Source organism: Aquarana catesbeiana, linkage group LG01 (genome assembly GCF_042186555.1).
Source record: "Aquarana catesbeiana isolate 2022-GZ linkage group LG01, ASM4218655v1, whole genome shotgun sequence".
NCBI classification, from domain to species: domain Eukaryota; kingdom Metazoa; phylum Chordata; class Amphibia; order Anura; family Ranidae; genus Aquarana; species Aquarana catesbeiana.
The window spans coordinates 560,603,962-560,618,620 of NC_133324.1; positions in this window are offsets into that span (position 1 = coordinate 560,603,962).

A 14,659-nucleotide genomic window follows, 5' to 3' on the forward strand; every position below is an offset into this window, starting at 1 on the left:
TCTTTCATATAATTAGCAGACTGCCTTTTCTTTCCTACAAGGCTCAGTTACTATGTCAAATTTTTAATTTCTTTACTGTCTTATATGTGTATCAGTGCTTTACCCAATAAAGAAAATTGATTTTCATTATTCAAAACGTAATATGCCAGTTCAAAAATCACATTCATATTTCCATCTGGCACATTGTTAAACATATTCATGAGAATTTCTTCTACCAGAATGAAGTGGGACTGTGCTAAGCATTTAGTATAAGTTATTCCTGGGTATGCATAGACTGAAATCAACCACACTTGAATCAAGGCCAACAACAAATAGCGAACACCATGTAGACCTTGGCTTTGACAATCACTACTTTCCTTACTGAGAGGAGAAAAGCAAATGAACAAACAAGCCGATATCAAACAGACCTTACAGCCCGTGTTATTTTTACTGCAGTATGATACTGATACTTCTCATAATCAAAAAAAGAGAAAAAAAACGCGGTATAAAGTGATTTGAACAATAGTCCGACTGTGAAGTCTCATATAAAGAATAAATAGTCCCAATTAAAATCCAAAAGGAAGAAAGATGGGTTTGTGACATAAACTTCATCCAAAAAGAAACAGTGATAACGGACAAAGTTTGCGGAACACACCAATAGGTATTGCGCTTACCAGAAGTAAGCCAAAAAATGGCGAGTGGCTTAAACCCAGCCTGGGCCTTTTAGATAAACAATCCAGATGAAGCAGGAAGGACGCCCTCGTCCCGTGGATCCACCAAGTATGGTCCGAAAAAAATATGACAAAAATATAGCGTAATATTGTTTACATAAACAACACTCCAAACCAGAAAAAAAGTGACACTCAACCAGCCATAAATCATGTGTGATCATATAAAATCCTGTGCTAAATAGCTAGGACAATATAGTGAGTATCATGCAATCATGCAAAATAGAAGTGAATGGGTGAAAGCTACAAAGACTTCCAAAATCTGCTTACCAGATATAACTGGACAGTCAGCGTGTATTAATCACTCCAAAGGTATGTGAAAGGAAATCCCACCAGGTGCTGAGAAAACTATTATGCCCCGTACACACGGTCGGATTTTCCGATGGAAAATGTCCGATCGGAGCGTGTTGTCGGAAATTCCGACCGTGTGTGGGCTCCATCGGACATTTTCCATCGGATTTTCCAACACACAAAGTTGGAGAGCAGGAGATAAAATTTTCCGACAACAAAATCCGTTGTCGGAAATTCCGATCGTGTGTACACAAATCCGACGGACAAAGTGCCACGCATGCTCAGAATAAATAAAGAGATGAAAGCTATTGGCCACTGCCCCGTTTATAGTCCCGACGTACGTGTTTTACGTCACCGCGTTCAGAACGATCGGATTTTCCGACAACTTTGTGTGACCGTGTGTATGCAAGACAAGTTTGAGCCAACATCCGTCGGAAAAAATCCTAGGATTTTGTTGTCGGAATGTCCGAACAAAGTCCGACCGTGTGTACGCCCTATTAGTGCGAACTGCTTACCAGAAGGCAGACCCTTATGTGAAGATTCAATAGGACCAGGAACCAAACACCAAGGAGCAGATAATGATAATGAACCTTAGGGAATATCCCCTTACCAGATATGCAAAGCAGAGAGGGCAGATATATTGCGGTCCCAGCCGGACTCCAGACCGGAACGGTGTTATGCGTCTTGACCACTCAACCCGGGCTCAGCAGTACATATATAATGAAAGAGCCAATAGTGTAATACTGCAATCCCGGGTTCCTGTTCCAAAGTGTTGACTGTTACCGTTGGCAACAGGGAATCCATAATGCTTTTGAATATACGGCTCTTCAGTTCAACATACCCTTTTCTTTATTTAGTGTCAGGGGCCATTAGGTATTCTGACTGACCATGGGCTTTTGTTCTGGGGGTTCTATTAAGATTTTACTTATTTGTTACCCATTCCTATTTCAAAATGTTCTGTCAGAACATTACCAAGGGAGCTACAATTGGTAATTGTTTTAAAACTCCAGTGTCACTCTATTCCTTCATTACTGGGTGTGTTATTGACACGTTTTTGCCTATTAAATATCAGCGATGTCCACAAGTGTTTCAGCTGTCTGAGATTATCCCACCTGATTGACTGAGACACTGCAGCGGTGCCATTGGCTGCCGCTGCTGTCAATCAAGGTCAGCTAGCCAGTCAGGAGAGAGCTATAGCGAGGTCGGGTCGGGCTCCGTGTCTGAATGGACATGGAGCTGTGACTTGGCTCGGGTGCCCCCATAGCAAGCTGCTTGCTGTGGGGGCACTGAACAGGAGGGTGGGGCCAGGATCACAAAAGAGGGACCCGATAAGAGGAGGATCCGGGCTGCTCTGTGCATATCCACTGCAACAGAGGAGGTAAGTTTGTTATTTTTAAGGAATTTTTATAGGGAAAAAAAAGGAGACTTTACAATCACGTTAGAACCAATTTTAAGTTATTCTAAACATACAATATGTAATTCCCATTATCCCTTTTATTTAAGTATAAAAATCATGCCACTGTAAAAAAAAGCATACCTTATTGTATATTTGTTGTTCAGCTGTCACGTGATGTTTCCAAGGTCTTTCCCATCCTCAGGGAATGATCTGAGGGAGGAGTTTCTGGTACTCTGCATGCTCTATAGCAGCAGAAGGCATCTGGACTAATAATTTGTGTCTGTACAGTGCTGGTTGGTGCTGTGCCAGTCACATGACAAGAAAATGGCTTTCAGAATAGAGATAATAAAAAATGGCAATAAAGTGTTTTAACTACTTGCCGCCACTTGTGCATTTACTATGAGCGGCCGGCACAGGCAGGCTGGATCAGATACATGTCATACAGACTGTTCCAGGCGGATCCTGATACCTGACTACTTTCGGCAGCTGGGGGGAATCGCATGATCACAATGTCAACAAAGCTATTATGAATGAATTTTATTCATAAAGGCTGTATTTCCTATAGAGTGATGCTGTGATTGGCCCACAGCTATCACATGGCACCTGGGCCAATCACAACACCCTGTACCATGTGATTAGCTATAGCCAATCACTAGTATTCACAGCTGTTATTAATGTAACCCATGCATGACAGTTCAAAACATTGTTACAATGATCATCAATGTAACAGCAATCAAAGTGTAAAATAAATAAATAAAAAAATAGAAAGCTGATCAGTCCCCCCCGAGTAGTACAGTGTTTCTACGGTCACACAGAACAAAAATAGATGTGAAAGAAAAAAATCTTCATTTTCCAAAAAATTGTGACAAAATATTGCAACTTAAAAAACTTGCAATGTTGTTTACTAAATACCATAGACTGTCTACTTTCCAAAAAGAGTAATTTGGGGGATATTTGTATTGTCCTGGCATTTTAAGGACCTTAAGAAATCAGTACAATAGGATTGATCATTTTTCAAATATACATACCGTAGTTTGTAGACGCTATAACTTCCACACAAACCAATTAACATACACTTATTAGGATTGTTTTTTACCAAAGACATGTAGCAGAATACATTTTGCCTTAAATTTATGATGGGTGAATAATGTAGCACTAACACAAATGCACTTATATTGGTGTATAAGAGAAAATATATGAATAACAAATGTACAAAGGTGACGTGTATATAAAATATAGAAAAAAAAATTTATATATATATATATATATATATATATATATATATATATATAACAAAGTCTAATAATTGAAGAAATCAATTGAGGGAAGCCTGTACATCTACCACCAGTAGAATCAAGGTTGAAATAAACTGGCACTGGCAGGACGTCAAAAATGGCACATCTTCAGCAAAGAGAAAAAGTATATGTACTCTTACCAGAATGGATGGACTAAAATGTTAAGGACAAAGAGTCATAAAAGTATGAGTGCCGGAGTCGGCGGATAAACGAAACTCCAAAGGGTCCAGAACCTCCACACATAGATATGTTTGGCCACCAAACGAACCTCCAATGAAAGGAAAACCACAACTGGGTCCTGGATGTCAAAGGATTGGCTGTACAGCTGAGCAACTCTCATCCAGATGGTATGCAAAAAAAGAATGCTTCCATATAATGTAGGTAAAAAAAAGTAGATTTTTTATTTCTAAAAACTGGCATACGGCAATAAAAAAAAACTGATCACAAGAAAAATTCAAGGCAATGTGGGGAGCGATAAGACAGGCCCTACGTGTTCATTAACACGTATAGAAAAAGTTCTGATGGTACGACCCACATACTGTTTTTTACAGGGGAATGTCAACAGATAAACGATATACTTTGTTGGACACATGGTGAAATGTCTCATAGGGTAGGTCCGAGCTGTAACCGCAGAGATAAACGTATCGGTCTTACGTGGTTTCCCTCCACTATTGGTTCTCGTACTGAGGCTTGGAGCACATGTGGTCAGGTGACCGTTTGTTCTCCAGTCAGCAGCCGCCTTCTTTGCTGAAGGCTGATTGGCTTTTCATTATTGGTCTTCCTCCTATGTAGTCTATATATATATGCCAGCAATGTGGGGGAGCTGTTATATGCCCCAGTTGTAGGCCTTTTTGGTCGAAACGTGTAGGGCTTGGCTTATGGCTTACCACATTGCCTTGAATTTTACTTGTGATCACAGTTTTTTTTATTGCTGTATGCCATTTTTTAGAAATAAAAAACCTACTTTTTTTGACCTACACTTTATGGAAGCATTCTTTTTTGCATACCATCTGGATGAGGGTTGCCCAGCTGTACAGCCAGTCCTTTGACATCCAGGACCCAGTTGTGGTTTTCCTTCCATTGGAGGTTCGTTTTATGGCCACCCATATCTATCCGTGGAGGTTCTGGACCCTTTGGAGTTTTGTTTATCTGCCGACTCCAGCACCCATGCTTTTATGACTCTTTGTCCTTGACATTTGAGTCCATCTATTCTGGTAGTACATATACTTTTTCCCTGTGCTGAAGATGTGCCATTTTTTATGTCGTGCCTGCCGGACCGTGCCAGTTTATTTCAACCTTGATTCTACTGGTGGTGGATGTACAAGTATATATGTATATGTGTGTGTATATATGTGTGTGTGTGTGTGTGTGTGTGTGTGTGTGTGTGTGTGTGTGTGTGTGTGTATATATATATATATATATATATATATATATATATATATATGTATGTATGTATGTATGTATGTATGTATATGTATATATATGTATATGTATATATATGTATATATATATATATATATATATATATTATAAATTCTTTTATTTTTTTTTTTTTTCTATATATGTCACCTTTTGTAATTTATATATTTTCTCTTATACACCAATATAAGTGCATTTGTTTTAACGCTACAATATTCACTATTTATGTTTTATACGTTTGTCACATTTTTTGTAGCTACTTTGTTTTCACTAATTTGAGGTTAGCGCAGTCACGCTTATATTCACATTAAATTTATGAAGAAATTTTGATTTTATTGGATATGTTTTATAACAGAAAATAAAAAATATTGTTTTGCTTTTCCAAATTTTTGCTCTGTTTTCATTTATATAGCCCCATATATAAAGCTTATTACAAATCTATATTTCAAAGTAAATGTTTTTGTAACAAAATGGTGTAGGCTAAGTTTAAGTTGACTGACAATAGCTTTCACTTTGCTCACTCTGTAAAGATATCTAATGGAGGTTCAGCTTATCACAGGCATTGTCACGCCCAGTGGCGATAGTATAGGGGTCGCTGAGGTTGCCATGGCGACCGGCCCCCATGCTGCAGGGGGCCCTTGAGGTCCCCCTGTATACCTCAATAGGAGGAGCGGCAAGGGCGGCTGAGACCGAGCTCCCCGATCCTCAGCCAAACTGTAAATCGGCGCTGCGAGGAGCTCGTCACACTAATCAGACCTAAAATGAAAGCACGGTGTGTGCGCTGTGATCTTTGTCTCCCCCTACAGTGCAGTACCCGGCAGGAAGAGGTGATGGAAAAGGACTGCCGTTTTTTAAAAGGCTATGTGTGTGTTTGTGCATGTGTGCGTGTGTGTGTATATATATAATATATACGTATAACACGCACCCCAACTTAAGATGGGAGTTTACGGGAAAATTTTTTTTTTTTTTAAATCACTTTGAAGCTGCAGCCTGTTCTCTCCCCATCTGCAGCCTGTTCTGTGCCCATCTCCCCCATCAATGCAGCTCACCATCTCATATGAAATCACCAAGCCATCATCTGTCTCCTCGGCTCTCAGTCGGCAGTGACACACACCGTCCCGCCTTCGCCATCAGCATTGGACCAGCTCCTGTGATAGACAGAACACTGGTCCAATGCCGTGGGTGAGGCGGAGCTGTGTGTGTGACGTGAGAGCCAAGTGGAGATGACGGTTCAGTGATTTCCGGCAGCACTCGTGCCCCTCCTTCCCCTCCGGGGTACGCTTGATGTGAGAGCCAAGTGGAGATGACGGTTCAGTGATTTCCGGCAGCACTCGTGCCCCTCCTTCCCCTCCGAGGTATGCTGTCGGCATATGAAACACCCACGATTTTCCCCCTATTTTCAGGGGGAAAAAAGTGCATGTTATACGCTGATAAATACGGTATATATATATATATATATATATATATATATATATATATATATATATATATATATATATATATATATATATGTATGTGTGTGTGTGTGTTTTTGTTAATAGTACCAGCAAAAAAAAAAAAAAAATGCTGTTCCTCTAAAAAGCGATCCATGCTCAGATCGCTTTTCAGAGGCATTAGACAGCCAGTAAAGAGGCAATATGTTGCCTCCTGACCGCCTGTTTTAACCCCTTAAATGCATTATCACTATGCTGCAACTGCATGCAATGCACACAGTTGTGGAGTGGTTGCAGTGCAGTCCCTTTCACCTAGAGGTATACTTCAAGGGTAGCCTGGCTGGAAAGAGATTGAAAAACACTCTCCATTTTCCTCCTGCAGCCGCTGAATGCCTGTGGGAGGGAGAGGAGGAGAAGCAGGGGGAAATGGAGAAATTGGTTCCTTTATATGCAGCCACCCACTTTCGACCGGGCCCTGTTGTTCTGCCACTGGGCTCGGAGGAAAGGGCCCTGTCAGGTTCATGGTTTCTTGCATCGGGGCCCTGAAGATTCTAGTTACGCCACTGGTCACACCCCTCCATCCTGTGTCTATGGTGTGTATATGCTGGGACCAATGGCTAGGTGATGCCTCCATCAATCAACATCTTATATCCTGCCCCCATAGTATTTAGCAATATTAGGACATTGAGGAGGAGGAGGGATGGAGATAGTTAGTGTCATTTACCACTGTGTATAAACCATGTGTGACTCTATAGTTACATGGGCTGCACAGCTAAGGAAAATGAACAGCTTAGAATGGAACTGAAACTGGAGCGTGCTCAGTAGATGTAGCAGCAGCTGGTCTACACAATCTCAGGCTGCAGCTGGGACACAGACAAGGAGGGAGGGGCAGTGAACAGCACGATCAACCAGGTTTGCAATCTAGAGAAAACAAATGCTCTAGTGGCAAAGTGAGTATGAACACAATGTAATATAGCATGTGCTGACAGTTTATAATGATTTGGGTTTAATCACACTTTAATTATTAGCTTGGTCCTAATACTTGAAGGGAAACTTTTGTGAGAGGAACGGGGAGGTTTCCATTGTTTGCATGTCCTTCTAAAATTCCCAGCTATCTGGCCTATATATATAAAGCGGAGTCCACCTCGTGTGAAAGGGGTCTAACGCCTCGACACTTGAATGTGCAGAGTTTCACCATCAATGACCATTGTACTATGTTGGAAGTTCAGATCACCAGCCAGTTTTTATTCTTCAAAAAGGCAAAATGAAAACCGTTCTTTCCATCATTAAACAAACAAAATAGTTAATTGCTCTAATAAACAATACTTCGGCTGCCAGTATTACCTCATTGCTTAGGCTTCATGCACACTGGCGTAAATCTGCCACGGCAGCAGGAAAACGCAAAACAAGATTGCGATTTTTGCCTCGTTTTTCGGTTTCCGGCGGTCAAAACTTTCCTATCCTGAATGCGATTCTTCTGTGTTCAGGAGAGGTATGTTGAAGCTCACCTAAACACGGCAGCTCCTAAACTCTGCTGAAAGCCTATGTGTACATTGACACAGGCTTTTATGTAGTTGAGTTTAGAAGCTTTAGCAAAAAAATGCCAAAAGCTCCTAACCTCAAGTTTAGGAGCTGCCAATGTAGGCTAATGTACATGAAGCCTTAACAGGCTCTGAAGTCCCCAGTCTGCTATGAGGGTCCAAAGGGAGGGTTACCCCAGCTCAGTAGTGTCTCAGTCAGCCAACAGGACACAGCTCCTCTCACAAGTGTGTTTTGCTCTACACCACACCTCACCTGCTAACAGCTTCCTGACTTTTTCTGCCTTTTCTTGCAGACAAGTTAACCTATAACCATAGATAGAGTTGGAGGCTCTTTCCCACCGAAAATCTCTCAGACCCTCTGAATTCTGGGTCCCATATGAAGACCACCCCAACCTCCTGTAGAATTGAGCCACAAGCAGTAGTAATTTTCACTGGCATCGGTGGGTAACTCCTTAGTATCCCTATGTATACACACCATCCTCAAGGTTTTTTTTTTTGTTTTTTTATTCAGGGCTTACACTCACCTGGCTGCAAATCACTTACCCAGCTACCTACACCTCATCAGGTGTGGCATTTCTGAGCTGCTGAGGAACTTATTTTTCCCTGGCGTGTCCAGGAATCCAGATAGTTGTGTGCATCTGAGCATGGTGAATTAATAGGCACCTCGCTACTGGAGAAGATAGCAATGGTGGTAACAGTGAGTGTGGATCTGTCATTCCCTCAAAAGCAGAGTAAGGTATGTCTGCCATAATGTCCAAGTATGCTCTACATTTTTGCACGTTATGGTAAGGGCCGCCCACAACTGACAGGTTTTGTTCTGCCTAGGGTTAATATTATTTACTAAACTGTTAATAGAAACCCTAAAACCTCAACCATAATTTATAAAATGATGAAAAAAATGCTACCCGATTAGTGGCCACCCAATGGCTGAGGAGAGAACATGCTGCTCCAAAAAAAAAAAACAGGAGAAGGTGGCATCTTTAGCAACCAGGAGCATGAAGATGTCAGTCCTGGAGAAGACCAAACTAATAAGTCTGCCATAATGTGCAAGGGTGCTGTTCTTAAAGTTTCACTTTGAGACTGCAATACTCTATAAAAATGTTATCTAACCCTAACCCTTAGACCTCATGCACACAAATGGTGGGAGGCGTAAAAATCTGGGCACTTTCCCACACCCAAGAGTCACATATGCCACCTAGACCCTGCCATACAAGTCATTGGCTGTAAGTGGCTGTACTTTTGTAAACGCTGAGCTTATGTTTGTTTGGGGTTTACCCGCGCATGTGCATACGACACATTTCCTGAACATGGTCATTTCTAACACTGTTTAACCACTGAAAAGCTGATTTTAGGCCATCAGGCACCAAAATCTACAAGTCATACCCTGAGATCTTATACCACCAAGCTCTTTGTATTTTAAACTAGTGAAGCTAAAGCTTTTTTTTTTTTTTTTATGCAGTAAAAAAGTTTTGTCAATTAGATGACATCAATGGACAACCTCTTCAGACCTATGTACTTACACCATAATAAATGATTCAATACACGGGGGTTTCACAGCAATTACTAACTCGTACAGCTCACAGCAGTTCTACAAGATTTGAATTCTTCAATGTTCTATCATCATCAGATAACTGTGAAATAGCTTAGCAAAACATCCCTAGAGATGAGCAGCTATGCATCTTAACCAAGCATTATAAAGAGGAAACCTATATTTTATGTATATTACACAACTATAATAACCATTTCCTCTGTAGTACATAGAAAATTTGTAGTCTGTCTTATTTTTATACCTACGACAAGTGATTATGCTGTTCCCCAGAGTCCAACTCATAGTGTTTTCATGCTTAGCCTGTAATTATAGTTGTCTGCTGTAGAAGTTATAGTCTTAGCATGCTGAATTGTAAATCTGATGCTAGAAAGTGGTAACTCCTGTGTGCTTGCTAGACATGCATTTTACATTTTTAGTAACATATATTTATTTATTGTTTGTATATTTATTTACCATATAGATTTTATATGGGTTGCTGTTGAATACAGCAAACCTAGATCTCACCGTAGAATGTCAGTCTGATACATGTGAAGTCATTGAGGCATTTCAGCACACTATAAGCTTCAGGATACTCAGATTTATTAAAATATATAAGTAATAATATATAAGCAAATATAAGTAAGATTCATATTTACAGCAATATGGAGTTTCTCTGGTCCAGTTATCACACAGCCACTGCACAACATACATGGCTATGTAAAGCTCCAGTTCCCACTGAGCTACTGTAGGGGGTCTAGGGGCCTCCACATATTATTCATGTTGATTCATGGAGTGTATAATGTTCTTCTGTTGTTGATTTCTTTGCTCACCATCTGGAGATAGGACACAGGAGGCACGTTTGGTGAATGCAAAACTACATTTGCCAGCTATTCAGAAACAAGATGGCTCACGTATTAACATTAATTTACATGAAAAGCTGAAGTCCAGACACAAAGCTAAATACACTATGCCACCTGCCTTACCTGTAATTCCGTGCAGCCTCTATTGTGAGCGCAGCCATAAAAGTGACATAATTTTCTCTGTTAGAGTTAGGCTGGCCATAGATGGAGCAAATTTCCACGGGTTGCTGAAAATAAGTTTGCTCGATTCCCCCACCAACACAGACAGTGTTGACAGGGGAATACCTCCTACTGAGCCATTGGGGTTTATTTAATAAAGACAAATCCACTTTGCACTACAATTATTGCTCTTCTGCACTATGTCTGCAGCCTCTGACCATCTCCTCCTACACCATGTCTGCAGCCTCTGACCATCTCCCCCTGCACCATGTCCTCAGCCTCTGACTATCTCCTTCTGCACCATGTCCTCAGCCTCTGACCATCTCCTCCTGCACCATGACCACAGCCTCTAACCATCTCCTCTTGCACCATGTCTGCAGCCTCTGACCATCTCCTTCTGCACTATGTCCGCAGCCTCTGACATCCCCTCCTATACCATGTCCGCAGCCTCTACTCCGCATGCGCCACCGCTCAGGAAAGACTGTACATGCTCGGCTCTTTTCGGGCAGGCGGGCATATGCAGAGTGACGTAATGGCGCCGGGCGGCACCATTTTTAAATGTAAAGTAGTAGTGTCACCTCTGTGAGGTCTCGACGGTGGCGCATGCCTCTCATAACAGCCGTGTAAGACCCCTCTGCAGCCTCTGACTACCTCCTGTTATTGCTCTTCTGCACTATGTCTGCAGCTTTATTATACTGTATCAATAATAGCAAACCATGGGATCCGCACTCAGATTTGTAACGATTGTGTGTGTGTATATAACACAACAGAAACTACCCAAATGACCCTGATTTTTGTTATCATTCATGTTCTCTGAAAAATGGCCAAGAAAGTCTACAAGGGTATGTAAACGTATAAGCACAACTGTATGTATACAGTGGGGACGGAAAGTATTCAGACCCCCTTAAATTTTTCACTCTTTGTTATATTGCAGCCATTTGCTAAAATCATTTTAAAGTTCATTTTTTTTCCTCATTAATGTACACACAGCACCCCATTGACAGAAAAACACAGAATTGTTGACATTTTTGCAGATTTCTTAAAAAAGAAAAACTGAAATATCACATGGTCCTAAGTATTCAGACCCTTTGCTCAGTATTTATTAGAAGCACCCTTTTGATCTAATACAGCCATGAGTCTTTTTGGGAAAGATGCAACAAGTTTTTCACATCTGGATTTGGGGATTCTCTGCCATTCCTCTCCAGTTCTGTTAGGTTGGATGGTAAATGTTGGTGAAGAGCCATTTTTAGGTCTCTCCAGAGATGCTTAATTGGATTTAAGTCAAGGCTCTGGCTGGGCCATTGAAGAATAGTCACGGAGTTGTTGTGAAGCCACTCCTTCGTTATTTTAGCTGTGTGCTTAAGGTCATTGTCTTGTTGGAAGGTAAACCTTCATCCCAGTCTGAGGTCCTGAGCACTCTGGAGAAGGTTTTCGTCCAGGATATCCTTGTACTTGGCCGTATTCATCTTTCCCTGGATTGCAACCAGTCGTCCTGTCCCTGCAGCTGAAAAACACCCCCACAGCATGATGCTGCCACCATCATGCTTCACTGTTGGGACTGTAATGGACAGGTGATGAGCAGTGCCTGGTTTTCTCCACACATACCGCTTAGAATTAAGGCCAAAAAGTTCTATCTTGGTCTCATCAGACCAGAGAATCTTATTTCTCACCATCTTGGAGTCCTTCAGGTTTTTTTTTAGCAAACTCCATGCAGGCTTTCATGTGTCTTGCACTGAGGAGAGGCTTTCGTTGGGCCACTTTGCCATAAAGCCCCGACTGGTGGAGGGCTGCAGTGATGGTTGACTTTCTACAACTTTCTCCCATCTCCCGACTGCATCTCTGGAGCTCTGTCACAGTAATCTTTGGGTTCTTCTTTACCTCCCTCACCAAGGCTCTTCTCCCCCGATAGCTCAGTTTGGCCGGACGGCCAGCTCTAGGAAGGGTTCCGCTCGTCTCAAATGTCTTCCATTTAAGGATTTAAGACACAACTGAAAATACAAGCCCTCCTGGCTACTCTTCAACAGCACTGCTGCTACAGGTACTGGTCCCTCAAACCACCAGCTCTTCCAGGCCCACCGTCTTGGATGCACACACCTTTCTGGACCCACTGACGCCCCCTGTAGGTAACACAAGATCCCTGTTGTTAGGGGTAACAGCAGACTTGTACTCCAAATCTGGTTGCCTATACCTCATGCAGGATTCAGGCTGATGTGCTCTCCTTTCTGGGCTGACCACTTTCCCTAAGCAGCCATGACAGAAAACCTTGCGTTTCTCTGGATTTCCAAAACCTAGGTCTTCCTGTGACACTTCTCCCATCCTGTAGCATTACTGGCGGCCCATTGATGCGATGGAACTCTCCTCTAAGAAGAATTTCCTCTTTAAACTTGCAGTAGTCATCCTGGTCCCCATCCATCAAATGGTAAACCGACCAGAACTCTATCCGTAATAAGGTTTGCAGCAATTTTGGCCACCGGTCCCTAGGCCATTTTCTCTTTACAGCAACTTTTTTAAATCTTACCAGGAAGTCCCCAACCTCCTCTGTAGGCAACATGGATTGTATATAGTCAGAGGCCTAGATCTCAGCCCCTTGCACTGCGCCCCACTCTTTGGTTCAAGCAGAACCGCATTCGTTCACTGTCTCAGACATCACTAGGCCTCCTGGAGTGGCCCTCCTAGGTGGAGACATCATCTCAGGCCATGCTGAGCTCACTTCTTGGCATCTCCTCCATGACTGGGTCTCACTTGTTGCCATAGGATACCACTTCTGAGGACACCACTGGTCACAATCATTAGTAGGTGAGTTCCAAAATTAATCAACCTCCTGTCCAGCTTGGTTATTCCATGAACATTCCTGTGACAAGGGGCACTGGGCAACAGCATGTCCCCATTCACTACAACGCATGCAGCTCAGAGGCCTCCTTGCCTCATGCTGTGGCACCTTTGGGCTCAGGCTGCCAGGGACAACGTCCTCTTTCATCTCCCCTTTAACTGGGGGTGACATGATCAATTTACCCCAGATCACAGCGATGTCACACTCAGACAAATTCTCTGGTGTGGCTGGGGCATGTTGTGAAATACCCTCTAGCCACAATAGCCTTTCCCTGGCTTTAGCAAGGATTGCTTCATTTTTCTGCTTTGACCGCCCCATCCTTGCGGTTGCACACAGCAACTTGTAACACTTCTCAGCAGAGGAAAAAAAAAATATGTTTGATTCTTCTTTCACAGGTACACAACCTGCATGCAACACAGTCCATCAAATAAACCTGTGCAATGCTGTTTGCCTGGCTGCCACACACAGCTAGCAGTAGTTCCTGATGCGACTCACCATGGAGCAAGGCCCTGGATTCCACCGTCTACATGCCCACATTCGAGCACCACTTGTGGCATGGGGGATTGTTCAGCTCAGTGGTAGATGCCTTTTCATGTAGCGAGTACACATCAGACAGGCGTTTATAGTTAAGGGCCTGGTAGCCCACGTTTATTAAATGATAAAAACGAAACAAAAGTCCACTCAGGAATCCCACGCAGGGGTTTAAACGTCATTGAGACACAACTGAAAATACAAGCCCACCTTGCTACTCTTCAACAGCACTGCTGCTACAGGTACTGGTCCCTCAAACCACCAGCTGTTCCAGGCCCACCGTCCTGGATGCACACAGCTTCGGGCTTCTTAAACGCACACAGGCTTCAAGCCCCTCAATGCACACAGCTTCTCTCTTCACACAGAGACACTCACTAGGAGCCACTGCTCCAACTCCACCCTCCATTCACCTTCTGCTCTCACCAGCCCCTCGTTATATGGGCTGTGTGCATCTGGGCACTCAACCTGCTGGCTATCCAAAAGACCCGGACACAGGGTTGGAGATCCCGTCCCACCCATGACTCTCAGGGATCTCCAAACTACAGAATCCCATCTGGAACTAGCAAAACCTGAAGAAACTGACAGCAGTTTTCTCCATTTAAACTCTACACTCTGTAGTCTTGCAGTCCGCAGATATGCAAACTCTGTGTCTCTTTTACCTCCAATTTC